We start from the raw sequence: 27503 nt of genomic DNA on the forward strand, positions 1-27503 counted from the left end.
GGCGAAGTGGCAACGGGGACGGAGAGCACGGCGAGCAGACGTAAATAAGGTTCTAAAAGAAGAGAGAGAGAGAGAGAAAAGGAGCTCCTTGTGTTCGCGTCACGAACCCCAATATAGCGCAAGGCTTGTTCTGAGGCCAGCAATTTCGAGAGAGAAAAAAGAATGCGCGTATATTTGTGCAAATACGATGCATGCCAGATTTGTCCACGTCGTGACTACGGCGTGAGACTGTTCTCGAGTGGGCTAAATGGCTCGCCCCTTTTCTCTCACATAGCAAGCAAGGCAGGAATGGACAGGGGAGAACACGACTTAAAGAAAGAAAGAAACAAACAAACAAAAAAGAAACAAAGAAAGGAAGGAATATTATTTTTTTAGAAATGGCTCGTTTTCCGAGCCGTCATCGCCACGTCACAACAGGTCGCATGACGCAGTGAACGCTGTCAACGAGCAATTCTGCCAGCGTGTATTTTCGCAGTCTCCAATTGATAATTACGCCTGCGCTGTGAGCTGACATCTGGAAAAGAGGGAGAGCAACCTGAGGAAGACAGGGAAGCGGGAGCTTAACTACTGTCGCCTCCGGTTGGCTGCTCTGTACTCCATGAGAAGGGGACAGTCAGTCGATATAAACACACTCACGTTTGAAGAGAGCTTCTGCGAGTCTCGTGGGCTGGTATTGCCGCGAAAAAATATTCGTTTCTTCTTCGACCTGTACACAGATACATAAGGAGTGTGTGTGTGTGTGCGTGTGTGATTGGGGGCGTGTTTGTACATATACATATATGTGCTTAAATGCAAGGGACAACTTCTGCTCCAGCATCTTTCGTATCAACTGTCTCTTGTGAGTGTTGTTTCAAAGAGAAAATTAGTCTGGTTAATTTCAGACCAGTTGCACCACAAGAAAACGTGTCAGCAAAGGTGTTGAAGTTGAATGAGTTCTAAAACTGAACGCGAAAGAAATGCGATAAGCCTGAACAAAACGGGCTGGACACAATTTTTTCGTAGAAGGGCAAATGAAGTAACGTATAAGCCTTGCTGGAGGACATCTATCCGTGCAGCGACCGTGCAGATGCGAAACACATATCGATGGTGCTTAACAGTAACGACAACAATGTTATGGTTGAGCGATTGCTTAATTAATCACTTTATTTAATGGTTAAATGAATGATTAATTTGGTGTTATATTGTAGAAAGGAAGCGTGCTCATCCCAGTGACAGGTTTACGCAACCAGCTTTCACTCAAGTCAGTCTCTCAGTCGGTCTCTCTCGAGTTCTGAAAAAAAAAAAGTGTCACTCAATAACAAACAAAATTAGTTGTGATTCGGAAAGTAGAGGCCAGGAGACGAGTCCCATTGTTAATCATAAAAAAAAGAAGAAAAAATGATTGTGTGAGTGTCTGTCACTTTTTTCTGGTTCATTGTCTCTCCTAAAAAAGAAGAAAAAAAATAAAGAAAGCTCAGTGCCATTCCACTCTGTGAAAAGGATGACCAGCGAAGCTGTGTATGTGGGCCCCCTTAATGGCGAACTGCATTTCCGCCGCGTGTCGGCCCGGCATTGACTAACTTCGGGATCGGCCCACGTAGGAACAGTGCTTAACGCCTGCTTCGCCTCCGCCGATGGTCGGCCCGGTATTGTATTATCTTCGGGATAGGACCACGTATGGGGAGTGCTTAATTCCTGCGTCACCTCCGCCCGCCGGTCGGCCCGGCATTGCACTATCTTCGGGATATTTTTCTACGCGCGAACACGATAGGGGGAAAGTAGCCCTTAACAGCTTCACTGTAAAATAATGGTCGCTAACACTTACCATCGGAACAGTTCGAGCTTCAGAACTTCACTTGCGAACGACCAACGCTTTCCCTTCAAAGAATTAGTCTCGCTGCACACGTTCTTTCATTCTGCGTAGTAACGATATAAGTTCCGGCTTCCGAATAAAACTACCGTATTTTCCTTCACCGATACGTTCTGCACGGCAGACGTCAAACAACACGTCTGTTTATTCGCAGCGCTAATCTTCCGGATCGACGGCGGCATAATACGTTCCGCATGCGGCATATGCCGCACTGAGGCCGGGTTTGTCGCCACAAATACACGGCCGTTTTTTGTTGACACAGCAGGACCCGGTCGATCTGGGTGCGTTTGAGCAACACAGAGGCGCCTTCCTTGCGCCATGGCATCAAAGGAGGAGAACGTGTACATATTTACAGAAGTGCCCTAACGGCTGATTTCTCTTGACTATCTGCCGAACGCGAAGTTCGATTCACGTGTACGCATTCGTTCGCGGCTAATCTTGGGATTTGGTCGACGCCCAATGAAAACACGAATGTTGTGGTTGTTCTTGTTGATGTTGTTCAAGCACATGGTGGAGACGGGGGGTGAGAGGCCTACCTATTACCAGGAATTGGCGGAGAAATTCATTTTGCTTTATAAAACAAAAGGAGTCTGAAAGAGCGAATAAAGTGTAATACAGTATCATATAAAGTGTTTTGATTTTCCGCTATTTATCTCTTTCGACATTGCCTGCCATGACAGCAGGCGTTTGTTATCTCTGGTATAGGCCATTCCTTGTTTCCACAGATGATAACAAATGACTGAAATACAAGGAAAATAATCGTCACGTAATACGACCCGAGATGAATACACAGGGATAAGCCTGATTTAACGATTCATACCACGAAGAGTTTGAAAGAAAGATAAGAGTAGTAGGAAAAGAAAGAAAAACAACTATCAAAATGAAATTTTGCGGCTTGTAGGAAGTTGAATACAGCATCAAACTCATCCTTCTGGCTAAATCATGCATGCATTTTACTTTCGGACTTTGTACTCTTTTCTTTCTTTGTGCGCGATATTTCGTTCGCAGTACTAATGTCCGCACTCTGCGCTTTGACGTCACTACCCATGCTGAGCAGGGAAAGAGATTCGGAAAATGTTTTCAGTCCATATTGATGTGTCCGACTGGTTGACATCATTTTTCTCACATCGCGTCCACTTAGTGACGTCTTATCTGCGTAACAGCTGCATACGTGTAATGTATACGGGACCGAACGCAGAAAAGTTGCTTTATTTGGTGCGCCCGCCCGGTGTTTCGTACTTCCTGACTACGGCTGTATGTCGCTGAACATGAGATCTCGGGGTATGGTTCGCACCCTGCAGTGCAGATTCGGGTGGCAGCGGCATTCAGAGGAGTTCCGACAGAACCCATCTCACTATGAATGTCGACGTTAATGGGATTAGCATTGAAGCTATGCAACATGACGCCATATTATGACGCCTGTATCATTTTTTTTCTTGAGTCATGTGTCAGACATTTCTGCTGTATTTATATACTTCATTTATTTTGTGTACTTTGCTCTTATGTTTGTTGCTGCTTTTTAGTACTAGCCCTGTGCAATGCTTCCCCTTTCCCTTTATTTGACCTGTATATTTTGCATTTCTTATAATATCCTTGTTCGTCCCCCTTACTCAATGGCCTCTGGGCCCTGTGAGGTATTGTAAATAAATAAATAAATAAATAAATAAATAGTACCAAAGCTGAAACATTTATGCAGCCAGGATGCTCTCTCCCACTTACTACTGCACACGCTGCGCCATCTAGTAGCTCTGCCGCAAGGTCCGCGCATGCGCGGGTTCGATTCCGCCGAGCACCGGAGCAAGAATTTTTTTTTTTTTTTTGCCAATCGGATTTGCCCTTCTGGTTAACTCCCTGTATTTTCCCTTTCTTCTGTCTCTCTCCCTCTTAACGGATCTTCTTAATGCGATCAGCAGTCTTGTACGCCGCACTTCACGAACAATCTGCGTTCTATCTATCTATCTATCTATCTATCTATCTATCTATCTATCTATCTATCTATCTATCTATCTATCTATCTATCTATCTATCTATCTATCTATCTATCTATCTATCTATCTATCTATCTATCTATCTATCTATCTATCTATCTATCTATCTATCTATCTATCTATCTATCTATCTATCTATCTATCTATCTATCTATCTATCTATCTATCTATCTATCTATCTATCTATCTATCTATCTATCTATCTATCTATCTATCTATCTATCTATCTATCTATCTATCTATCTATCTATCTATCTATCATTTTCTCGTCTACCTGAATCACCGGGTATTCCATGGTCGAATGGATGCATAAACCATGGACATCGACGTCGGAATGGACCAGTGCATCGGGCTGCTGTGCTGGGGGAGCTGGGTTCAAACCAACACGTGGACAAAGTTGGGTCACTGAGTATCTGGCAATGTGTACATATATGCTGCTCGTCAACGCCAGCATGGGTCATTGCAGATGCGAGACTGGGTACGTACCGCTCTTAGTGAAGCTCTATGACGCCGACTTGGAGCACTGGGTATGGGCGACTCGGTCTCTGCCCAATGACCCTCTTTGACGCCACTTTGGGTCACTCGGTATGTAATGTGTGCCGCTCCTTGATGAACATCTTAAATTTGATTCCAACTTCGGTAACTAGATATGTGCCACTGGGAATCTGCCGCTCTACAATTCCTTAATTTTTTTGTTATTCTGGGAGGAATAGAAATCTCGTCAGGAGGGCAGGGCAGGTGGAGCAGGGCAGGCGGATGGATGGACTGACGCATTGAACGACCTCGTAAAATGCGTAAAGTACCCCAAGAATGCTAATCCCATTAATAAATAAGTAGGTGGCTAAGAAATATAGAGAGAAAGAGAGGAAAGAAAGGAGATAAGCAGGGAGGTTAACCAGGCAGAAAATGCAGTTTCAAGAAATGCAGAGACAGGGAAAGGTGGACGCGAACTTTTTCTTGATGAGCCACAAGTACAGGTGACATGGAGTTGCATTAAGTGGGTTAATGGCGGTACATCCATAGCCTACTTGGCACCCTATAACGTAAAGCTATTCCAAACTTTTCTATTCCAATTCTGCAACCAGCCCTGCAGGGTCGGTACAAAAATTTTTGACCCGCCCCCACTTCGCCTGCCTGTTGCGCGATATCACGAAAACCGGGACAACTCACTAACTGATATGACTTGTACACATTGATAATGCATGAATAGACTGTACAAAATAAAAATAATTATTGTCTGATTCGGCACCTTTTCGCCATTTGCCCTCTGCTATTGGTCAAAAGCTTTCGGGTTGCGCCCACTTCGCCAGTCTGTCACGTCACGTCACAAAACCGCGGTAACTTACCGCGTCAAAGTGACGTGTACGCGTTAAAGATGCATTAATATGCCGAACAAAACTGAATTTATTTTTCCGAATAGCCGGAGAATGTCCCGTTCCGGAAGGAATAGAAAAAGGCTGCCCGCACTGGCTATTTGCACCTGCCGGATAGCATGTATTTATTTGAGTATAATAAACTTTTTGTGTGGCAGTATAACGTTATTGAGCCACTTTGGTACATACAGCATCACTCTGTTAACTATTCTTTGCCGAGGATCCGTTTTAGATGCATTCTTAACCTTCCGTTGCATGCCGCCGCGATTTTCGACCAGCCACCGGAAGCTAAGGAGAAGCGGACCAATCGTTGACGCCGGTACCACCCTCCTCATTCAGTTATCTATTTCCATTGTGCTAGCTCGGACCTATGGAAACCCTCTCCACTTGAGTGTGCTCCTTTCCTCTTGTGAGCCAATTAGGTAAGAAAAATCGCTCAATGAAGGCAATTTTATTCGTTTTGAAAGCAAACAAAGGGGACCTCCTACAAACGAGGCTAGCATTTGATTGGGCTGTTCAGACAACGCTACGGGTTACCGCCCGATGCTTGCCTCGGCAGTTACCTTAATTTCACGTCAGGAGATGGGAATAAAAGCAGATTGGATTAGTTTTATGTGTTAGGGCCCTTGTACAGGTTACAGAATACGAGTAAACGTTTACTATTACAATTACTTTATTCAAAAATGTGATTGATCACAGTTACCAATTACTGCCCCATGAAAGTAATTGCTGCGTTACTCAAAGTAACGAGGGCTCCAAGGTTACTTTTCTCTAGCCTTTTAGTAACATTGTATATATACAGTAAACACAAGCTGGCCTGGCACTTTCACTACGTCCTCTGCAGCCCTTCATGTAGTGCTCATCTGCACCAACATTTCCTCTTAACAAATTTTGTTGGTAATCGTTTATCGTGTTTGTTGCGAAGACATCAGACAGCCGCACTAAAGAAACTGGCCATTACAGCTTGTCTCGTCAAATAAATTAAGTGGCTGCATGTAAATGCCTACTAAAAAAAGTAGTAATTGAATTACAGTGAGCGTTCATCATCATCATCATTAGCAGCAGCAGCAGCAGCAGCCTGGTTACGCCCACTGCAGGGCAAAGGCCTCTCCCATACTTCTCCTACTACCCCAGTCATGTACTAATTGTGGCCATGTTGTCCCTGCAAACTTCTTAATCTCATCCGCCCACCTAACATTCTGCCGCCCTCTGCTACGTTTCCCTTCCCTTGGAATCCATTCCGTAACTCTTAATGACCATCGGTTTTCTTCCCTCCTCATTACGTGTCCTGCCCATGCCCATATCTTTTTCTTGATTTCAACTAAGATATCATTAACTCGCGTTTGTTCCCTCACCCAATCTGCTCTTTTCTTATCCCTTAATGTTGCACCTATCATTCTTCTTTCCATAGCTCGTTGCGTCGTCCTCAATTTAAGTAGAACCCTTTTCGTAAGCATCCAGGTTTCTGCCCCGTACGCGCAATTTTCCACCGGATTAAAAAAAAGAAAAGAAAAATCCGCGTGTTGATAAAATTGCATAAACAGGCCTGGAGTGTGGCCTGATCCCGGTGACCAGAACCGGTAACGCACTCCCTCACCAGAGCAGGATTGGCCACCCTTGTGCAGTACTTGGCCACAACCTCCTATATGAACGCAACCATCAGTGAGCGTTACTCAGATCATAAATTACAATATTACCGGGAATTGTAAGATTACAAGTAATTAATTATATGTAATTCGTTACGTACAAGTCTGATCCATAGCGACCGGCAAGCGTTAACGTGCGGCGCAGTCATCCCGCTGGAATTTAAACAGGAAAGTGGGTGGGCAGCAGAGGGGATAGAGTTGGGTGGCCATCACTTGACGTCACCAGTTCTCCTTCTTTCCCCTCTCTCTCTCTCTCTCTCTCTCTCTCTCTCTCTCTCTCTCTCTCGTGATCCTCGGTATCGCGACACCACACGTAAACCGGCGGCTTCGCTTCTTCACAAGCGAGCTCGCGTGCGCGCAGCTCCTTTCGGAAAGGAGAGGAGAGCCCGTGCGACGCCAAGAATGTCGAGCGTCCGTCGTCCATCGTGCAGAATGTCAACGAAGGCATTTCGGTCGCTTCTCCTTCGCGCCTATCTGGCCGTCTACTTTCGGAACCGCGGCCGCCGCGCCCCCTCGACGCGATACGGACACACTGCCCCAACCTCAGCCTCCACGGGTCGCCCCCTCCGTGTTACTTTCTCGTTTTTTTTTTCCCCGGCCTGACTTTCTTGCCGTCCCCTCGACTCGTATCGTTCGTGTCGCCTCTCCTCCCGGTTTCACCTTAGCACTCGTCCCAGATGCTGTTTTGTCGCAGGCTGTCTCGTTCGAGTGCTCGTCGCGTAGAAAGACGCCGAGCAAGGCCAGGGAGACATAAAAAAAAGAAATAGTAGTACAGAAAAATGAAAAAAAAAGAAACAAACATGAAAGAGATCGTGCGCATCAAAGCGGACAGAAGGAAAGTTGCGGAGTATGTTATGTGCAAAGCAGGTGGTGGTAGGGAGGGGGAAGCGGAGAGGTGCTGCCGGGGCTCCAAGAAAAGCTGGCTCACCGTCATCGTCGTCGTGGTGGTGGCGTTATCAGCGTCGGCACAGGGTAAGCGACGCTGCGAAATGGCCTCGCGGACAACTTTTATGACATTTTACCGGCCGCGAATAATAATGGCGGCCTCGCCTCGATCATTTGGACGCCACGCCGTCGCCGCGACCTCTGCGGCTCTCGTCGTCTTCGTCACCGCCGTCTGCTGCTGTGAAGAGCGCGGAGTGGCGCCTGTGTACATATATATATGCGTCGTCTGCTCCTGCGTTCCAGCATGTCATCTGTTCTTTCGCCCTCTCGACGCGTTTCGTTCTTTCCATCTGTGTTTGCGCAGACTACCTTTCCTTTCTTTCTTTTTCTTTCTTTTTTTTGCGCAGTCGGGGCTGTACTTGCCTCCTAAAGCAATCTTTCTGGCGCTCTTTCATGTTCTCCTCTTCTCTTAAAGTCCACTCGCTTCGCTAAGGCTCTTTGCATTTTCCCTGATTATTTTTTTTTTATTTCTTGAGCCTGCTAGCTTCTTTTCTCTTTCTTTTTGTTCATTGCATCGTTGGCAGCAGAGGATCGGCAATGCCTGCTTATAAGGCGCATAGTTTTTCTCAAAGTGCGCCATAAAAGAGGCGTTTCGCACACATTGGACGACGACGCGACGGAGTGTGAAAGGTCCGGAGTCATTTCAAGTGATCCCGGCATCGTGATCCGAGTGCCTCTGCGATCTTATATATGCGTATGTTTGCTGGACCCTGCGGCATCCGCACTATATGCTGCCATCGCAATCACAAATAGCAGCTCATTCGTACTCTTATTAGCCGCTCTCTTTCATCTTGTTTCTGCTTCTTCCGCTCCCTCGCATCTTATTGCAGCCCCCGTCACATCTTTAACGACCGCGTGAGCGCAAGGACTCAGGATAGTTGAGTTTATGCGCCTTCAGGACGGTCTTCTTTCGAGGTGACCCCACCATAAAGGCAGTCAGTCGCAAAGTAATAGGCTATGTGAAAAACTAATAAGCGAATTTCATCACGTCGGCTTTTCGCACTCCCGTCTCGCCATGATTTCGACGGAAGGAGCAGCTTCATCATAAACGTGCCTCTTTTATTACCGAGACGCATTAACTCCTGAGTGGATGCACGGAATTCGAGCAACTAAAAAGAAGGCATCCGTGAAATTAAACGCACTTCAATCGCTTGATTGAAGTGTTCACAGCGCCTTCGGTGACTAAACTTCAGAAAACGGAGAGACACGTGACCCTGTGGAGCCTGCAAGCTTATTAGTGCGCCACACGCGATCATTCTCATTTGATATCTTGTCTCTGTATAGAAATGTGCACAGTTCGCTTATCGGGGGCTTCGGAAGAGAGAGAGAGAGAGGGGGGGCAGGAGGAGCTTGGTCACCCCCTGTCCTAGCGGTAACGCTCATCCCTCCTTTTCCCCAACCTTCAGCTTCCGTTATCCTTACGCAGGACAGACTCAACAGGCACGCCAACTGTATGATCTGTGTCGATGATCGCTGTGTCGCTTGTAAAGTATGGCTACCTAGCGACGAAGCCTGCTCCAGTACTATATTTATTTACGTGATAATGCAGGCCCACCTGGGTCCAAGCAGGAGGGGTAAAGGTACAAAACCAGTGACCATCCGGACCATCCTACTTCGGCGCTATCAAAATTTATCAGTGACAGCCCCATTTTTAACTGTTATTGAGCCACTCATTTTTCCCTAACTCTCCTGCCTTCCTTGATGCAGCCCTGCATTTGCCCTATAGCTCTCAGTGGAGCTTCTGTTGAGATTTTATAGAATAGCATGTGCAATATTTTGAAAGGCCACGTCAGTATTCTACAAGTAAGATATTCATTCGACTGTGAACAGAAAAAGAGAGCTAAAAATGTGAACAAACAGAGCCTATCGTGTCCTTTATTCACAACAGGAATGAAAGCATATGTTACTGGCCCTTGAAGTGGCACTGTATACAAAACGCAACGCTAAGTTAGTACTGTTGTCCTGTGAACTGTCTTTTGTTTTTTTAATACTCGGTTTGCAAATATTTGGCGGAGATAAATGTGGTTATTAGCGGAGAGGAGAAGGATGAAATTCACTTTCTTGAATTACATGCCCAAACCGTAGCGCCAGCAAGTTAGTATGATGTCCCTTTAGACAGAGTAATTTAGAGTACTCTGTCTCATCAGAGTACTTTAGGCCGTGACATGTTTGAGCCGTTTTCTGTCGTGAAGCGCTCGCTGCATGCAACGAGAGGAAATGAGAGAGGAGTAGTCGCACATACTATTGCGGCAGTCCTGCGTACTTGTGCGTCCATTATCCCTGTCCACATGATTTAGATACCATTCATCGTCCATAGACTGCTTTGTATTCTTGTAAGCTTGTCCTCTTGGCCACATTAATTGTGCGGACTGACTATGGGGAGAATGTGTCAGCGAGGTTGTTTGCTTTCGTTCAAGCGTGGCGGAACGCTCCGAAAAGTCCTGCTTGTAGAATATGACTAGATATCAGCCAACAATCAAAGCAATACTATTCGTAGGCTATAACAGGGTGTCCGAATTATCATCCACCAAGATTTCAAAATATCTAAATGCCACCTAACTGGACAGAATCAAGGTAATGCTGTTTGCCATTGCTTGGAGACACTCATAACTTCTTGCACTCCACCTAACTACATAATTAGTCTTAATTAATAAATGAACCTCTAAAATATTGTACTTGGATGAAAAGCGCCAATGAGAAAATTGTAGAGCGACATGAAAAACTCCCTATACAGCTTTCTGTTGCTCAATACGTGCTACATAAAAGCGTTTTTCGGCGCACGTGAGAAGCCCGCGAATAAACGCAAAATTGTCGGACCCCTGGCCGCTCGAGGTACTTTGCGTGTATTCCCGGGCTTCTCTCACGCTAGGAAAAACACTTATATGTTGCACGTATTGAGGAACAGAAAGGTGTATAGGGAGTTTTTCATGTTGCTCTACAATTTTCTCATTGACGCTTGTCATTTAATTATACTATTTTTATTTTATTTGGACAATACTGTTAGCTTCATTCAGAGGGTGTTAAAGAGAAGGGCCAAAATGAAACACAAAACCATAAACATACAAATGATGGCTCAGGAACCTAAATAAAGAATTAAGAGAAGACATAGCCCTAACAAAGCAAGTCAGAGTTTGAATACTAAGTGACAATAATTGTACAGGGTAGGAAAGGCGCAGTATCCGAGTTATACAAAGTAAATACAAGATCAAGGCGTTTGTGGCGTATATTTACACAAGAAAAAAATTACATGAACGAACAAGCAAGGATTAATACATGGCAAGAGTCAAGAGGGACGAGCAGGCCTTGGAGTGGATAGAAAATCTTCAAGTGGCTGCATCATCTGTTAGTACATTCCATTCCCTGGCTGCTAGCGGAAAGAAACGATACCTAAATGTATTCCTAAATTCCTATTCTGAGTTTAGGTATTCCTATACTTAAATTTTAGAAATTGGTTAACTAATTAAGTCTAAGCATGTAATTAGACGGAATGCAAAAAAATAATCTGAGTATCTCCAAGCGACGGCAAGCGACATTATCTTGGTTCTGCCCAGCTACTTGGCACTTGCATATTTTTCAATCTTGGTGCATCATAGTTGGGAAACCCTGTGCATGTACCCATCCTGCCGACTTTCCGGCAAGACATCTGTAGACTCTATATAATTTGTTATCCAATATTGATGAAGCAAGTTTCGCCGAGCTCCACAACGTTTAATCTACAGCTGCTTGATTAGCAATATATAGAGGGAGTTATTAGATTTGCTCATTAAACATAACTTTGATTTTCTTTTAGTCAATTTGTGGATATCAGGCAATTTCTCGTCTTTCGCGTCACCCAATCAACTTCCCTTCCTTGTCTATCTTTTCTTTTTTCCAAGTTTTGTCATGTAAGCGCTATAAGTGCACCTTACTTTATTTTTATTTTTACTTTGCTCTCAAACAGAACCAGTACACAGGCTGGGGGCTAATCTGCACAGCGAACTATACACGTTTGCTTGCGAAACTGCTTGATTTCCTCTAACGCGATCGTTTAACCTTTTCTTGTCATTCTTTTTTAATCAGTGACCATTTTCTGTTCTGCAGGTGAAATATCCAATGTTTCCAACAACATCCAAACAAATCGTTCACTTCGAACGACGTCGCCCATCAAGTGCAGTGCGCTTGTGCATAGAACTCAACTAAGCGGATTTGTTCTCAGGAAGCGCTGGGCTGTGTTCTTTCGCGGCGCGCATGCCGGATCTCACGACGCACAAGCGGCTATTTTGGGGCCGAGGAATCATTTGCGAAGCCATTTGCGACCGTCTATCCACCTCTGTTTCAGCTCGTCCAACAGCACCAGCGACCTCAGCAATGCGCAGCCATCCAACGAACACTTCTCTCTTTCTTTTTCTTTGTTTTCCTGATTCCAGATCTCCCTTGCGTTTGGGCATGACGACACACACACACACTCAGACAGGGGAGTCTCTGACTTCTTTCTCACTAAGTTATCGCGTACGCCGAATTCCTTCTTCTGTGTGTACCGGCCACCGTTTCCGCGGCCTCCTCTCTCCATAAATACCATATTTGGTTGCTCTCTGAATACCGTCTAACCTTTTTCTGTTCTTTGAGGCCGCGAATACTCTCCGGACATTTCCTTCGCTTATTTTGCGTCCGTTTCTTTATCGGTGTACGTATATATATATATTTCTATCGCTACATTTCTACCTTTTCCCAACACCCTCTCCCACTTATTCCTACTCTGAACACGGCTATGTACACCGATCCACCGCCGCTCGTCGTTAAGTGTCCGCTTGGCGAATGCTCCGAAACAATAGGCAATATATAGCATATATATAAGCCTGGCAAAGAAAAATGAAAGCAAAGAGCAACGATGGCTTTGAAGACGCGCCAGGACATCATTGGGCGCTTCCATAACAACAGAGTCGAGCCGACGGCACGATGCCCTCCACAATAACACTAACGCTCGCTCCTAGAAGTACTATACACGCGGAGAGCCAGCGCAGGAATAGGATGAAACAAAGAAAAAAAGGCGAGAGTGTGAGAAAGAACGAGCAAGAAAACACGGGGTTTATCTCCAAAGGGGCGTGTCGAAGAAAGTTGGGAAGAGCATGAGAACCGGCGCCTAAGCTGTATACGGCTCTTTTTCTGTCTAGAATGGCGCGTCATGTATGCGCTTGTTTGTTTTTGTTTGTCTTGGAGTGCTCGGTCGCCGTTTCCGCAGCCCACGACCTCGCGTCTCGAGGTGCCTGGTCGCCGGGAATGACGATGCAGGCGCCACCTTCGGGCATGCAGGCGCCGGGAACAGAAGTCGTTGAGGCCAACCGACAAGCGAGTTGCAGACGACAACGACGACCACGCCGTGGCGACCAGGTTGTGGACCCCTTGTTGAAGGCGCTCGCGCTCTTGAAGATGGCACGCACTTGTTGCCAGCGTCCGGCGACGTACCGAGAAAGGATATTACGTACCGAAAGGCTCCGTTGCTAGCTAACCTCCTCTCGGCCACCACTTGTTCTTCTGTTTTACATTGTCCGCGCTGTTTCTGGCGCAATGTTTGCGCCTTCAGCGAACAATACATATACAGAGGCGTTCCGCCGCTGTGCACTCGATGGTCTCTATATAGAAGAAGATGGCTGAGCAGAGAAGCCCTCGTCGTTTCCTGCACGTTGCACTCGTTGGAAAACAGGTGTACTATAAAAAAATGACTTACTGGAGTGCCGGGAATCGGGAGCTATACGAATGACTCGCCGTAATAAGGGTATTTTTTCCCAACCCTTCTCTAGGCGAGTCCGAACGCAGGTGACTGTGAACGGCAGATCGAGAGTTCTGCTAACAGAAAGGGGAGCATTAGGGACCTCTCTCTCTCTATTTATGTTTTCATTATTAACCTTTTCTCTCCCTCTCTCTCTCTCTATATATATATATATATATATATATATATATATATATATATATATATATATATATATATAATGAAACGGGTAGAACGAGACGTCTCGTTTATCAAAAAAGGAAAGAAGGAAAGGGAAATAAATTAAAGAACATTTGCCTTCATTTCATGCCACTGGTAAAATGCCAGTTATAATTAATTTGGCTGGTTTATCGTCCCGTGGGCTCTGTAACTACTGGAAGCGACATTATAGGTCTATAATAACGGCCGTAGGGAAGAGCTTTAAATGAATTTTGACCCCTTGCGGTTGCTTAGCATGATGTGTGCACAAACTTAAGTTGCATGCAAGTAATTCTTGAGCTCATGTACGAGCTAATCATGCTGCAGAGCTTACTACGTGTAGAGTAGCTTGCATAGCTGTGGCATTCAATAATTACTCGTTCAATGCAATGGGGACATTTTTCGCCGTCGAGTCTGAGAGAAAAAACAGGGAAGAATGGACAACAGGGAATTATCCAGGTTGCTTCAACATCACATCGTCGCTTGCATTGTTCAGAGGAACGCGGCGTGGCTGGTTTTATTTCTTCCTTTATTTCTTCTTCGCGCAGCGGGTTCAGTGAACACTTACTTATATCAAATGCTCTGATTGGTATCGACGTTTGTTTCATAGCGTGCACGCTAGCTGTCGTCTAGGTTCTGTTTGCAACCATTTATAGTATTGCAGAAAACACGAGTGCACGCAGGCGGAAATTATATGCAAATATAATTATAAACAAATTTATGGCTCGGTCACGCGTGCTTGAAATAGAAGCACTTGGAACCTTACGAATAAACTCACTTCTCGTCCCAGAGCTGATCTTCAAGGAGGCACATAATCGGCCATTTTTCAGCGAGCGGAATATCTTTCTTTCTGTCCAGAGCAGTCCACTGAAGCGGGCCTCTGTAATTTTGTACCTATAAATACTGCCGTTGGTGGTTGCTAGCAATCTTACCTAGTTTAATTTCTATAAGGACGAAGTTTCCACGGGGTTCACGATTTGCTGTCACGCTTCCCGGGCCAGACCACCGTATAGTTTATTCCTTCCTGTCTCTGGGAAGATTCCTGCTAACTATACACCGTTCTGCATTACTATGCGCTGCTTTGAGCCGGGTCTTACCTTAACAAGCCTCACCCCACCACGCTGGTCTGCGTGAGCCATCACGCCAGGTAGAAACTGCAGTTTGTGGGGGCACCTATAGTTTAAATCCTGCAGCCATAATTCTTTTAACTAATAGCCGGTCAACGTCCAGCGAGGGCGGAACTCCGCACGTTTTCCTTTGTTCATGGGACGCTTATAGATGGCGTCAACCTGTTTTCCAGCCGATCCCCAGAAGAATGATATTATACTGAGCTAGTTGGTCAACTCTGAAAGCGTGTTTGACGGCTGAATAATTAAGGCACATGAGGATATGACAAGAAACGTCAGCGGTGTCCACCTCCTGTCCTTCTTTTTGCACTTTGTCACGGTCGACGTGCGCGGCCAGCCATTCCGAGGCGGTTGGAGTTGGCCGTAACCGTAGCTTCCTGTATTTTTCAATGCCTGCCCAGTCGCCGCGCAATGCATGGTGATCCCACTGCTGTGGCACTACATTCCCAGTCATTTTGTGCCTATTGTTGATATAGAGCATGGACAACTTAAACTGGACGCTGCCGCCGTGTCCACTCTTCGGCTTCCTCGTGACGGGTGATGAAGGATTGAAGGTGGTTGACGTGACCGTTAACCACGCCTCGTAAACTGCAACCAGCTAATGGGAAAGTGGAACCCTCTCAGTAACCCCCCGTTCGGGCGTTAGTGGACTGGCATAAAAAAAATGCAGGAGGCTATGAGTAGCCCTTCGCAAACAAAGCCCAAATGAGCAAGACAAATCTAGAAGACGAACGGCCCTGCCGCGAGAGCTGCAAACCCCGGTGCGCTATTCTACGCAGTTAGTCGTGCTTCGGAAAGCAATGGCTCGGCGTCACTCACCCTGCGGTGTTGTATCCTTGACGTCCCGTAAAGTATATTTCGGCAGCCACGGACGGAACGCACAGAATCAGCGCTGTTGCGTTTCGCCTGCGACACGTGGTTTTGCCGGCGCGACTGCGGCGGGGCGGCAGACATTTTGGCCCGATCGTCGTCGCCGCAACACTCATCGGCAGGTGTTTCCAGGCGCGACTGCGGCGATGCGACCGCAAAGGATCACCCTCGCATTCCAGTCATTGTGCCCGAAACAGGCGATGCCAAAGCAGGGATCATCCTCGCATTCCAGTCATTGTGCCCGAAACAGGCGATGCCAAAGCAGGGATCATCCTCTCATTCCAGTCATTGTGCCCGAAACAGGCGATGCCAAAGCAGGGATCATCCTCTCATTCCAGTCATTGTGCCCGAAACAGGCGATGCCAAAGCAGGGATCATCCTCTCATTACAGTCATTGTGCCCGACCGGCAGCGCTACAACAGGGTGCTACGAGATCGTGCTCGACAGGGTGCTACGAGATCGTGCTCGACATGGTGCTACGGCAGCGCTTCGACAGTGTGCGTCACCATTAGCCCATTGTACATTCACGTGCTCGTCTTTTGAGGGGTTCCTTCTTGCCCTCAACTGCGAGAGTATAAAAACAGCTGCCCCCGGACGCCAAAAGGAGGGCTCCGATTTCTTCTGCTGAGTAAAGTGCTCTCCCGTCTCTCTACTTCGGTCAACCTGACCGCCAACTCTTTGCGATGTTAAAATAAACCAGTTGTTTTGTTGTTACCAGTCGACTCATGCTTTGCCGGGACCTTCGGATGCTTCCAGTTGTACCCCAGGCCGCCAGGCCAACGCTACCCTTGGGGCTTGCGACCCAGGTACAACCACGGGCGTCAGCGCCGAGTTCCCAACAGATCGTACCAGCGGTGCGATCCAAACAGCGCTGAGGAGAAAACCGAGCTGGAGAACCAGGCTACGGCGATAAAGTCGACAAGCAGGTGTGTCAAACTCGTCCATGTTGTCGGGTTCCGTCATGATGGCATTTTGAGCCAATCAAAGTTGCCAAGGTGGTGTATTTGGCAATCTGCTTGAATTTGACGGCTTCCAGAATACTAGCTTACGTCTGTCGATCGCAGCGCGCGGCTAGGTGCACCGTTCGGCAGAAAAACACGTCATTCAGTTTACTTTTTGTTTCCGAAAAAAAGACAGACAGATAATAGAATGGAGTGCCTGTAAAGAGCTCCTGAAGGAGTATGTCGATATGACTTAGAAATACACCGTAACATAAATATTAGAGGGAGAAGTGAGCTAGAGCTTGGTAATTTTACTCGTTGCCAGCTTCGCCTGTCACGCGAGAGTTGCCTGCAGTTAGCCGAAAGAGACAACAGGCAGAGAGGGCAGGTGCTTCCATGCTGCTGAAGGCATTGAGCGAACAAAACGCAGTTTAGTGAAGAAAGCGGAAAGGCTTAAGACAACGCAGACTTCTAATTGAGAAAAAAGAAAAAAGGATGCTTCAAGACGCGTCGTCCCACGGCTAACTAAGCTGCGTCCCGTTTCTGGTCATTTAAGTGTAGGCTCAATAGAAGGGCTGCGACCGGGCCATATCGTGTAATCTTGCGGCTGACCGCGCGGTAATTTATATGACCATCCTTCGAGAGAATAAGAAGAAAAAAAGAAAGACTGGTAAAAATAAGCACTCAAACACAACCGGGGAGTCTTACAGGCCTCCCCGCTTCTTGCACGACCCTCCCTACTCTATACTCAGGCCCATTGCCGAAGCCTTCCCCCTTTCGGGTCTTTATTCTCGGTCTTTCTCGCAGCTGTCTTCTCTTTTCGAGCTCACTGCCTCGTTGTTTATCGGACGCAAAGATGCCGTGCTCGTGCACGCAGGCATAGAAGAGTCATGCGCAGCGGCGAGCGGGTCGCGTGTTTAAACGCTTCGAAAAAAAAAAAAAAGAAAACCTGGCGGCGGTCACCGCATCCCGGATCAGTGCCCGTTTTATGCCCGCTAATAACGCCGTTAATCATCCGTGGCGCCCGCGATTGGTCGGTGAAAGGTTGTCCGACCGCCATGTTGGCCCCGCCGTTGCGGAGACATGCCTCCCTCGCGCTAGTACTGTGCAACTGCACGCCGAGAAGGAGGCCGTGCGTGTATTGCGATGCGTCCAGTTCTCGCGCGCACTGATATAGTGCAGAATGACGGAGAGCATCGAGAGGGCTTCTCACTGTAAGAACGCGCTATCAGATTGCATCACCGCGCTCATACGAGAGAACCCCCGAAAGCTCTCACATTCGATAGATGGTCGGGAACGACGCGCTAGAATGGCGTATGAGAGCAGCGGTAAGTGACGCTGCGACATCGATGCACAGAACTAGTGAGGGGATCGAGCATCGGGACGTGCGGTGGGCATACGTGTGGGAATGCTTTATATGCGAGCTTGTTGCCCGCGTTCGTTCACTTATATTTCGCTTTCCTGTGACTCCCGGGCGCGTTGTTCTTCCGTTCTGGCGAGACTCTCTCGGCTGCCGGTAGGGTGGGCTGGCGCAAGCCTCTGGCGCAAGTGGAAGTATACGTACTCCGGTCTAATGAAAGCATAGACAATGTTTTAATTGCGGTGCGCTTTTTCTCCCTCTGAACGCGCTTACGCTCGACATGCAGATGGCCCCTGCACACACGTACCACGTCACCGTAATAAGCTCGTGATTATTATTTGCGCTCTTAATTGCTGCTAGGAAAAGGGGAGACGCATTAAGAAGCTGTCAGTCTCAGGCTCTAGGCACTTCTGTTATGTGTCATTGCCGTGCCGCAAACATTCTGTGGCCACCAGATATTAATCGCAAGCCGCGCAAAGGGGACTAAAAATGTTATGTTTTTTTTTTATTGTTCAACAACTGCGCACATATGTGCTATTGCGCGTGCTAGACATAAAATAGACTTTGTGCACGATTGTTTTTGATATTCCTGCGTCATTTGTGTGCACTGAGAGTGACACTAATGTTCAGCGATGTCATAAGGGGTAAATACAGATAACAGAAGGGGAGGGAGGGGGGGATTTAGACTCTCCTTATCATATTCCAAGGCCGCCTCCCTTTTCCTGCGGTTTTGTGTAATGCGAATATGTCATAATATCCCAAATCGTCGCCGATTCCTGAGATTATATAGCAAGGGGGGAAGAGGAGTTGGGGTTTAGCACACATTCTGTCGGTTATGCTTCAAAATTCGTGCACCGGCAATTGAACGCCATAAGCCCACATGTACGCATGGTGTGACAGTGTGGACGATAACAAACGCGGGTCACACATTAAAATATGTGCAACGCAACTTGTGATTACATTAAACTACTTGCGATTACATTGAAAGCGCGGCAATGGTCTCCTCCTTTCGGGCAACTCTACCTGACTTAACACGACACAGACACCTGTTGACGTTGCTATGTCCGCCTTCTCCAGGAAAGCAATAGCAGCGTAGAGCCTCTGTCAAAATAAAGCTTGGTTTTTGGTGAGGGGAGTATAATACACGTAGATCTACGCGCCTGCCGGGGCGTATGCGTGCCATTATATTACCGAGGCCCGTGTGTTCGGTTTCTGCTATAAACGTGAATGGGTAACGGTATCATGCATCATGTTCAGGTATTTACTTCCTGGTTCCTTTCTTGCGTGCTTACGATAAAATTCACTTGAAAGACAGCAATTGTTGATTCTTTGTACCTCTTGCTTTACCGCGCGAGGCGAGGAAGTGCGCTTGTACGCCACACCCGTGAACGCTTTCATATAAAAGTAGGGACGCTCTACGACTGACACGCCCCGAATGCTTTTAAGTAGAACGGGATTGAGCGTGGGCGTAGCCAGTGGTAGGTCATCTTCAACATCATGGAGCCGCGAAACCCAGAAACAGATTTGGGCGCAACGATTTACATGTAATTAACTACTTGCAAACAGTTACATTTCTTGTTTCAGTTTCAGTTTCAGTTTATTGATGCGTTTGAAATGTTTTACAGAAGTAACTCTAGGAGGTCCCATAGTCAAAGACTGGGGAGGGACCTCCAACAATATATACATAGAAAAAGTATACTTAATGCGGTTAACAACAGCAGTAGCAATCCTAGGAACAGAAAGTATTAACAAACAGTTGACAAAAGTTGTCAGCTCATAATTGATCGATTATTTTTTTTCCACTAGGTAATAATTGCCGGAATATAAATTAATTTCTATTGTGTTAGCAGTTATTGGACATTCTAGGCGAATTTCCACCGTCGGCGTCGCCGTGATGTTCCTCATAAAGTACAAGTGCGATAACATCGCGGGTGTGCTTAAGTGCGAGCGAAAGCTTGCAAGGGTGAATCGAGAAGTATGGTGGCTTTATGCGGTGGTGTCTTCTCGCGCTCGCAAGGGTGAAGGTGAGGAGGGTGCGCGCGCTAGGTGGCGGTAGGCGGGGGGGGGGCGGCGTAGGGAGCAGGTTAGTGTAATTAGCGCGAATCTCCTCTTCTACTCCAGCTGCAGCGGGTGAGCGCGGCTGCGCGTGTCCCATCTTGGAGGCAACCTGCGTCTTCGAAGGTTAACCGACCGGAAGTAGCTGATGGCTTCGTGTGCGTTGTGTTCTCGCCCGCCTAGTTCACTTTGAAGCGAGAGCTAGGCAGCACGAAGGGGAATTCGCGCGCCGCTGCTGCCGGTCTTCCTGACGCCAGCGTTCTGACAGCGAGCGCTCGCGATCATCGAGGGAGACGTGCTCGTGTTTTTCTGTGCGCGCGTGACAACGTGCTCGCTAATTCAGTTAGTAAACGAAGGTTTACACAGTTTATGCAGCTGATAAAACGACTAAATTTACTTCGTTTACTTGTCTAATAGGTTGGTTTCGCAATCAATGCTGCGCTTGTCGGGCGAAACTGAATTTTTTTTTCAGTAACCAATCACGTGTAACCATATGTCATTGTATTGACGAGATAAGCTGCAACAGGTGACGCAGCTTTGAGCAGTTGCATTTGAGAAAACTGCAGCAGAATGCCCGCGGTCGTGCTCCGCAGCAGCTTTGCGGAAGGTGTTGGGAACTCAGCGCTGACGCCCGTTGTTGCACCTGGGTCGCAAGCCCCAAGGGTAGCGTTGGCCTGGCGGCCTGGGGCACAACTGGAAGCATCCGAAGGTCCCGGCAAAGCATGAGTCGACTGGTAACAACAAAACAACTTGTTTATTCTAACATCGCAAAGAGTTGGCGGTCAGGTCGACCGAAGTAGAGAGACGGGAGAGCACGTAACTCAACAGAAGAAATCGGAGCCTCCCTTGGCGTCCGGGGGCAGCTGCTTTTATACTCTCGCAGTTGAGGGCAAGAAGGAACCCCTCTATAGACGAGCACGTGACTGTGCCGCTCGGGCACAATGGGATGAGAAGGTGGCGCAGCCATCGTGCCGGCGCCGTTCGGGCACAATGGGAAGAGAAGGTGGCGCATACGTCGTGTCGGCGCCGGTCAGACCCCCTCGCTTCACAGTTGGGGGAGCACCTCTCCCCGGCTGCCGCGCTTCGACAAGCGTGGGCACCAACATGCACATACACACACACACGCACATGAAGACACGTGGCATTGGAACATGCCTGGACGCGCTTGGCGGGGAGGCGTAGCGGCGGCGCCGAACGGGCCAAAATGTCTGCCGCTTTGAACGAAGCCCCAGCGTCCGTTGCATCCGCGCCGGCTATACCGCGCGTCGTAGGCGAAAGGTAACAGACCGCCCCGCCGGGGGAAGGAGATCCCGATGGTCAGGGGACTGCATCCGCTGTCCGGAGGGATGTCGCTCGATGATGCTCATAACCGAAGTCGGGCGTCCCTCGACGTTTCTTGAGCGCAGCGCACAGAGAAGGCCTCGTTCTCTCGTTCAGGTTCGCACAGGACACTGCAAAGTGACTTCGGGAGAGTTCACATTTTTGTTCTCGTTCCCGGCAAGCGTTAGAACTACGCTGAAACTCAACCGCTCAGTCAGCAAGCACGGCACAACCCTCACTAAGCCCTGCCAGGCTCTTTCCCCTTTTATACCACTGCCTAGTTCCTTACAGTAGTCTAGCATCACTCAGAACGCGTCCACAAATTGGAAAATTGCACTAGAAAGCATGTTATCACTTTGAAACACTAAACAAAAGCAATATGTTAAAAATCCTGCCTCAGGAAGAAAAACATCAGTAACAAACAATTTTGAGGCTGATTCCTACGTTAGGGGCTTCGACTTAAGCCATCGGCGTTACCGTTGAGACTCCCCTTTTTGTAACGCACCTCAAAGGAATATTGTTGCAAAGCGAGGCTCCAGCGCAGGAGGCGGCCATTTTTGGGAGAGATGGTCTGCAGCCATTGGAGAGGGCAGTGATCCGTCTCAATGATAAACCTCGAGCCGGCTAGATAGCATGACAATTTCTGAACGGCCCACACGAGACACGCACACTCTTTCTCGGTGGCGCTGTACGCCTGCTCACGACTGGTCAGCTTACGACTAGCATACAGGACGGGGTGTTCTACTTCTCCATTTTCCCGTTGGCACAGTACAACGCCCATGCCTCGCTCACTAGCATCGCACTGAACAACGAACTCTTTTGTGTAGTCGGGCGATCGTAGCACAGGCTGGATTGTTAGGGCACTCTTTAGGGCGCTAAAAGCTCTTTCCTTTGTCTCGTCCCAGACGACTGTTTGGGGCTCTGTTTTTCTTAGAGCATCCGTCAGGGGAGCCGCGATATCAGAGTACCTGGGGATGTACCTCTGATAGTAGCCGGCGACACCTAAGAACGACCGAATATCGGTCTTCGTGCGCGGTTGCGGGAAGTCTCGCACAGCGGCCACCTTTATTTCAGAGGGGCGGCGACGACCCTGACCAATCACGTGACCGAGGTAGACAACCTCGGCCTGTGCTAACTGGCACTTGGGAGCCTTGACTGTCAAGCCCGCTTCGCGCAGGCGGGTTAGCACTGCCCGCAAGTGTGCCATATGCTCAGAACAGGATGCGGAGAATATCGCTACGTCGTCTAAATACGGTAAAGCGAATTCTTGCTGTCCCCGCAACACTTTATCCATGAGGCTTGAAAAACAGTAAGGCGCGTTCTTCAAACCAAAACTCAACACTTTAGGACGGAATGTTCCCATTGGTGAAATGAACGCCGCATACCTACTAGCCTCTTCTGTAAGTGGAACCTGCCAATAACCCCTGACAAGATCTAGGGTGGAAATAAACTGAGCGCTACTAACTTTCTCAAGGCGCTCCTCGATGTTAGGGATCGGATAAATTTGATCCTTAGTGATGGAATTAAGCCTGCGGTAGTCGACGCAAGGACGAGGTTCCTTGCCCGGTACCTCAACTAAAATCAAAGGGGAGGTATAATCACTCTCACCTGCCTCAATAACACCGAGCTGTAGCATTTTCTTTACCTCAGCCTCCATAATATCGCTCTGGCGGGGTGACACCCGATACGCCTTGGATCGTACTGGCTCTGGGGAGGTAAGTTCTATATCATGAGTAAGTACAGAAGTCCTACCAGGCCTCTCAGAGAACAGACCTTGAAACTCTTGTAAGAGCTGGTGTAGTTCGGTTTTCTGCTCAGGCGACAGCGATGCTCCACTGACTAAGTCACTAAGGACTTGACCGGTGTCTTCCCTGTTCGTCACTGAGCCTAGTCCCGGAAGCTCGACCGGAAGCTCTTCAGGAACGTTTACCATCATGCACACCACTGCTTCCCTTTGTCTATAAGGTTTGAGCAGATTACAGTGGTAAACTTGCTGTGCTTTCCGCTTTGCTGGCAGACTCACCACGTAGTTAACGTCCGACAGTTTTTGGACAATCCGTGCTGGGCCCTCCCACTGCACGTCTAGTTTGTTGTTTAGCGATGTGCGCAATATCATGACCTCATCGCCCACCTCAAAACGACGGGCCCTGGCTGTCCGATCATAATAAACCTTGGCCCTCTGCTGGGCCTTTGCCATTGCTTCACCTGACAACTCCTGTGCCCTTCTTAAGCGTTCGAGGAGCTTAAGCACGTACTCCACCACGACTGGGTCGTCGCCCCTGCCTTCCCACGATTCTCGAAGCATGCGAAGCGGAGATCGCAGCGAGCGACCGTACACCAGCTCAGCTGGCGAAAACCCCGTAGCCGCATGCGGCGCGGTCCGTAATGCAAACATCACCCCAGGCAGACACAGCTCCCAGTCAGTTTGATGTTCAAAACACAATGCTCTCAACACGCGCTTCATGACGGAGTGGAGCTTCTCAACGGAATTCGACTGTGGGTGGTACACTGAGCTGTGTAACAGCTTTACCCCACACCTTTCGAGAAAAGTTGTCGTCAAAGCGCTAGTAAACACTGTGCCCTGATCTGATTGGATTTCCGCAGGAAAACCAACTCGCGCAAATATGGACAGTAGTGCATTGACTATCTCAACTGAGCTGAGTTCTTTAAGCGGCACTGCTTCAGGGAACTTTGTCGCTGGGCAGATCACAGTCAAAATGTGTCTGTACCCCGTGGCTGTTACCGGCAGAGGTCCCACTGTATCAATAACGAGCCGTCTAAAAGGCTCCGTAATGATAGGTACCAACCTCAACGGCGCCCTCGATTTGTCCCCTGGTTTGCCCACCCGCTGACAGGTGTCACATGTCCTCACGAAATGGTCTGCGTCCTGAAAACACCCTGGCCAATAGTACTCTTGCAAGAGACGGTCCTTAGTTTTCTTAACTCCTAGGTGTCCGGACCACGAACGCCCGTGCGACAAGCGCAACAGATCCTGACGATAGCATTGAGGCACGATCAGCTGATCGAACTCCACTCCCCTGCGGTCTAGATACTTCCGGTACAGGACCCCACTTCTTTCCACAAAGCGAGCATTTTTCTTGGCGATACCTTCCTTGACAATGCAGCGTATGTTTTCTAGGCTGCCATCCTTCTTTTGCTCGGCTATCAAAGCCGACCGGCTGACTTTTAGCAACCTATTAAGTCCGTCTGACGTAGGCGCGATGAGCAAATCTGTAGATAGCTCTTCTAACTTTCCCGTGTCGGGCATTTCCTCTCCAGTATCTGGTGCCTTTAACGTTACAGACTCAATTTTATTCAGTTCGGGCGTGCTCTGAATATCAGCTTGCTGCGCCTCTGACCCTTTTTCATTGTTTGATAACGTCGGCCCCGCAACTACCGCCTTTGCAGCGAGCTCCCGAACCTTCGATCTGGTTAAGGCCTGAACGCTAGCCTCACCAAACAAAAGCCCCTTCTCGCGCAGGAGGTGATCGGACCTGTTCGAAAATAGGTACGGGTACTGGGGGGGCAGCATAGATGACACTGCCGCCTCCGTCTCAAGCGCTCCGAAAGGTCCTTCAATAAGCACTTTTGCTACGGGCAGACACACGCTATGAGCTTCCACAGCTTGCTTGATCCATGCGCACTCGCCCGTGAACATATGGGGTTCTACGTAAGAGGGGTGAACTACATCCATTGTAGCTGCGGAATCGCGAAGCACTCGGCACTCTTTCCCGTTCACGAGGAGGTCTCGCATGTAAGGCTCGAGAAGCTTCATGTTCTCGTCAGTGCTGCATAATGACAAAAACACAACTTTTGGTTTTGTTTCCGGATACTGCGCCGAAAAGTGACCCGGCTTCTGGCACGTATAACAAACGCGCGCTTGCCTCGTCTCGAACCGCTTTCTGCGTTCGGCTTCGGCTGCCGCCGTCTCCTTAGGTTCGGTCGCACTGCTTTCACTCGCATCCGCACTACGTGTGTTCCCCTTTGCTCTCATGGGTGTGAACTTCGGCCTCTCAAACTTCGAGCCAAATTCACCCTTTTGACCGTCCTTAGCTCCGCGAGCCCGACGCGTCACAAACCCCTCGGCTAGCTCAGCGGCTTTAGCCACCGTACAAACGTCTGGCCTATCCAAGACCCAGTACCGCACGTTCTCAGGTAACCGACTATAAAACTGTTCTAGCCCGAAATACTGCAGAACTTTCTCGTGGTCACCAAACGCTTTCTCTTCTTTGAGCCACTCCTGCATGTTTGACATAAGCCTGTACGCAAACTCTGTGTATGACTCACTTCTGCCTTTCTCATTTTCCCGAAACTTCCGACGGAACGGCTCCGCTGACAGCCTGTACTTCTTTAGCAGACTCGATTTCACTGTGTCGAAATCCTCTGCCTCCTCTCTATCCAAGCGAGCGACTACGTCGGCCGCCTCGCCGGGTAACAAAGTGAGCAAGCGCTGTGGCCACGTTTCCCGAGAGAACCCCTGCTTCTCGCACGTTCGCTCAAAGTTAACCAGGAACAAACCAATGTCCTCTCCAAGCTTAAACGGCCGCATCAGGTCAGTCATTTTGAACAATACGCGTTCTCCTGCACCGTGTGCCTGACTTCCATTACGAGCGCGTTCGATCTCTATCTCGAGACGCTTCATTTCCAAAGCGTGTTGACGGTCGCGCTCTTGTTGCTCTCGCTCTTTCTGTTCTTTACGTTCACGCTCTTCTTTTTCTTTCTGTTCTTTTCGTTCACGCTCATCTTTCTCTTTCTGTTCTTTAATTTCGCGCTCCTGTCTTTTTGCCGTCTCCCTCTCCTCAATGGTCTCAAGGCATTCCGACAGCTCGTCATCCTCAGCTTCTAACTCAAGAATAGCCCTTAGCAGTTCAGGTTTTCTGAGTTTGTCTGAGACATCCAGACCCAACTCTCTTGCAAGCTCCAGCAATTTCGGTTTGCGCAACGACTTCAAATCCATGGCTGCTCTGAATGCTGCTTTCTCTACTGCCTATTATTGTCTTGCCGCAATCTAACCCGGCAGCAACGACAACCACAATTACCAGCTCTGTTTCTGACACTAACAAAAGCCTGGTAAAGCTCAGAAGAAGAAAGTCCCGCACTCACCAAACCTCGCAGCCAAGAATTCAGCGCAGTCGTTCCGCTGTAGGCAACCAGTCATCACACAGGGCTCGTTGCACTGCTCCCGGATGGTCGTTGAGCTGCTCAGCATACAGTCAACTGCATCCCTTCGCTGCTGGCCTCCGTTGTCGCGATCCTAGCGCTGGCAGACAGTTGTTGGGAACTCAGCGCTGACGCCCGTTGTTGCACCTGGGTCGCAAGCCCCAAGGGTAGCGTTGGCCTGGCGGCCTGGGGCACAACTGGAAGCATCCGAAGGTCCCGGCAAAGCATGAGTCGACTGGTAACAACAAAACAACTTGTTTATTCTAACATCGCAAAGAGTTGGCGGTCAGGTCGACCGAAGTAGAGAGACGGGAGAGCACGTAACTCAACAGAAGAAATCGGAGCCTCCCTTGGCGTCCGGGGGCAGCTGCTTTTATACTCTCGCAGTTGAGGGCAAGAAGGAACCCCTCTATAGACGAGCACGTGACTGTGCCGCTCGGGTACAATGGGATGAGAAGGTGGCGCAGCCGTCGTGCCGGCGCCGTTCGGGCACAATGGGAAGAGAAGGTGGCGCATACGTCGTGTCGGCGCCGGTCAGACCCCCTCGCTTCACAGTTGGGGGAGCTCCTCTCCCCGGCTGCCGCGCTTCGACAAGCGTGGGCACCAACATGCACATACACACACACACGCACATGAAGACACGTGGCATTGGAACATGCCTGGACGCGCTTGGCGGGGAGGCGTAGCGGCGGCGCCGAACGGGCCAAAATGTCTGCCGCTTTGAACGAAGCCCCAGCGTCCGTTGCATCCGCGCCGGCTATACCGCGCGTCGTAGGCGAAACGTAACAAAGGGAACCCAGACGCTCAGTATTTCTTTCCCCATCTTAATGGCCGATTAAATAAACTAGCATTGCTGCGGCTCGATCTGTATAAATGACAATTTCGGAGGCTGATGCCTACGGATCATTTTTCTTGGCTTTTCACT

This window comes from Dermacentor variabilis, chromosome 3 (assembly GCF_050947875.1).
Source record: "Dermacentor variabilis isolate Ectoservices chromosome 3, ASM5094787v1, whole genome shotgun sequence".
NCBI classification, from domain to species: Eukaryota; Metazoa; Arthropoda; class Arachnida; order Ixodida; family Ixodidae; genus Dermacentor; species Dermacentor variabilis.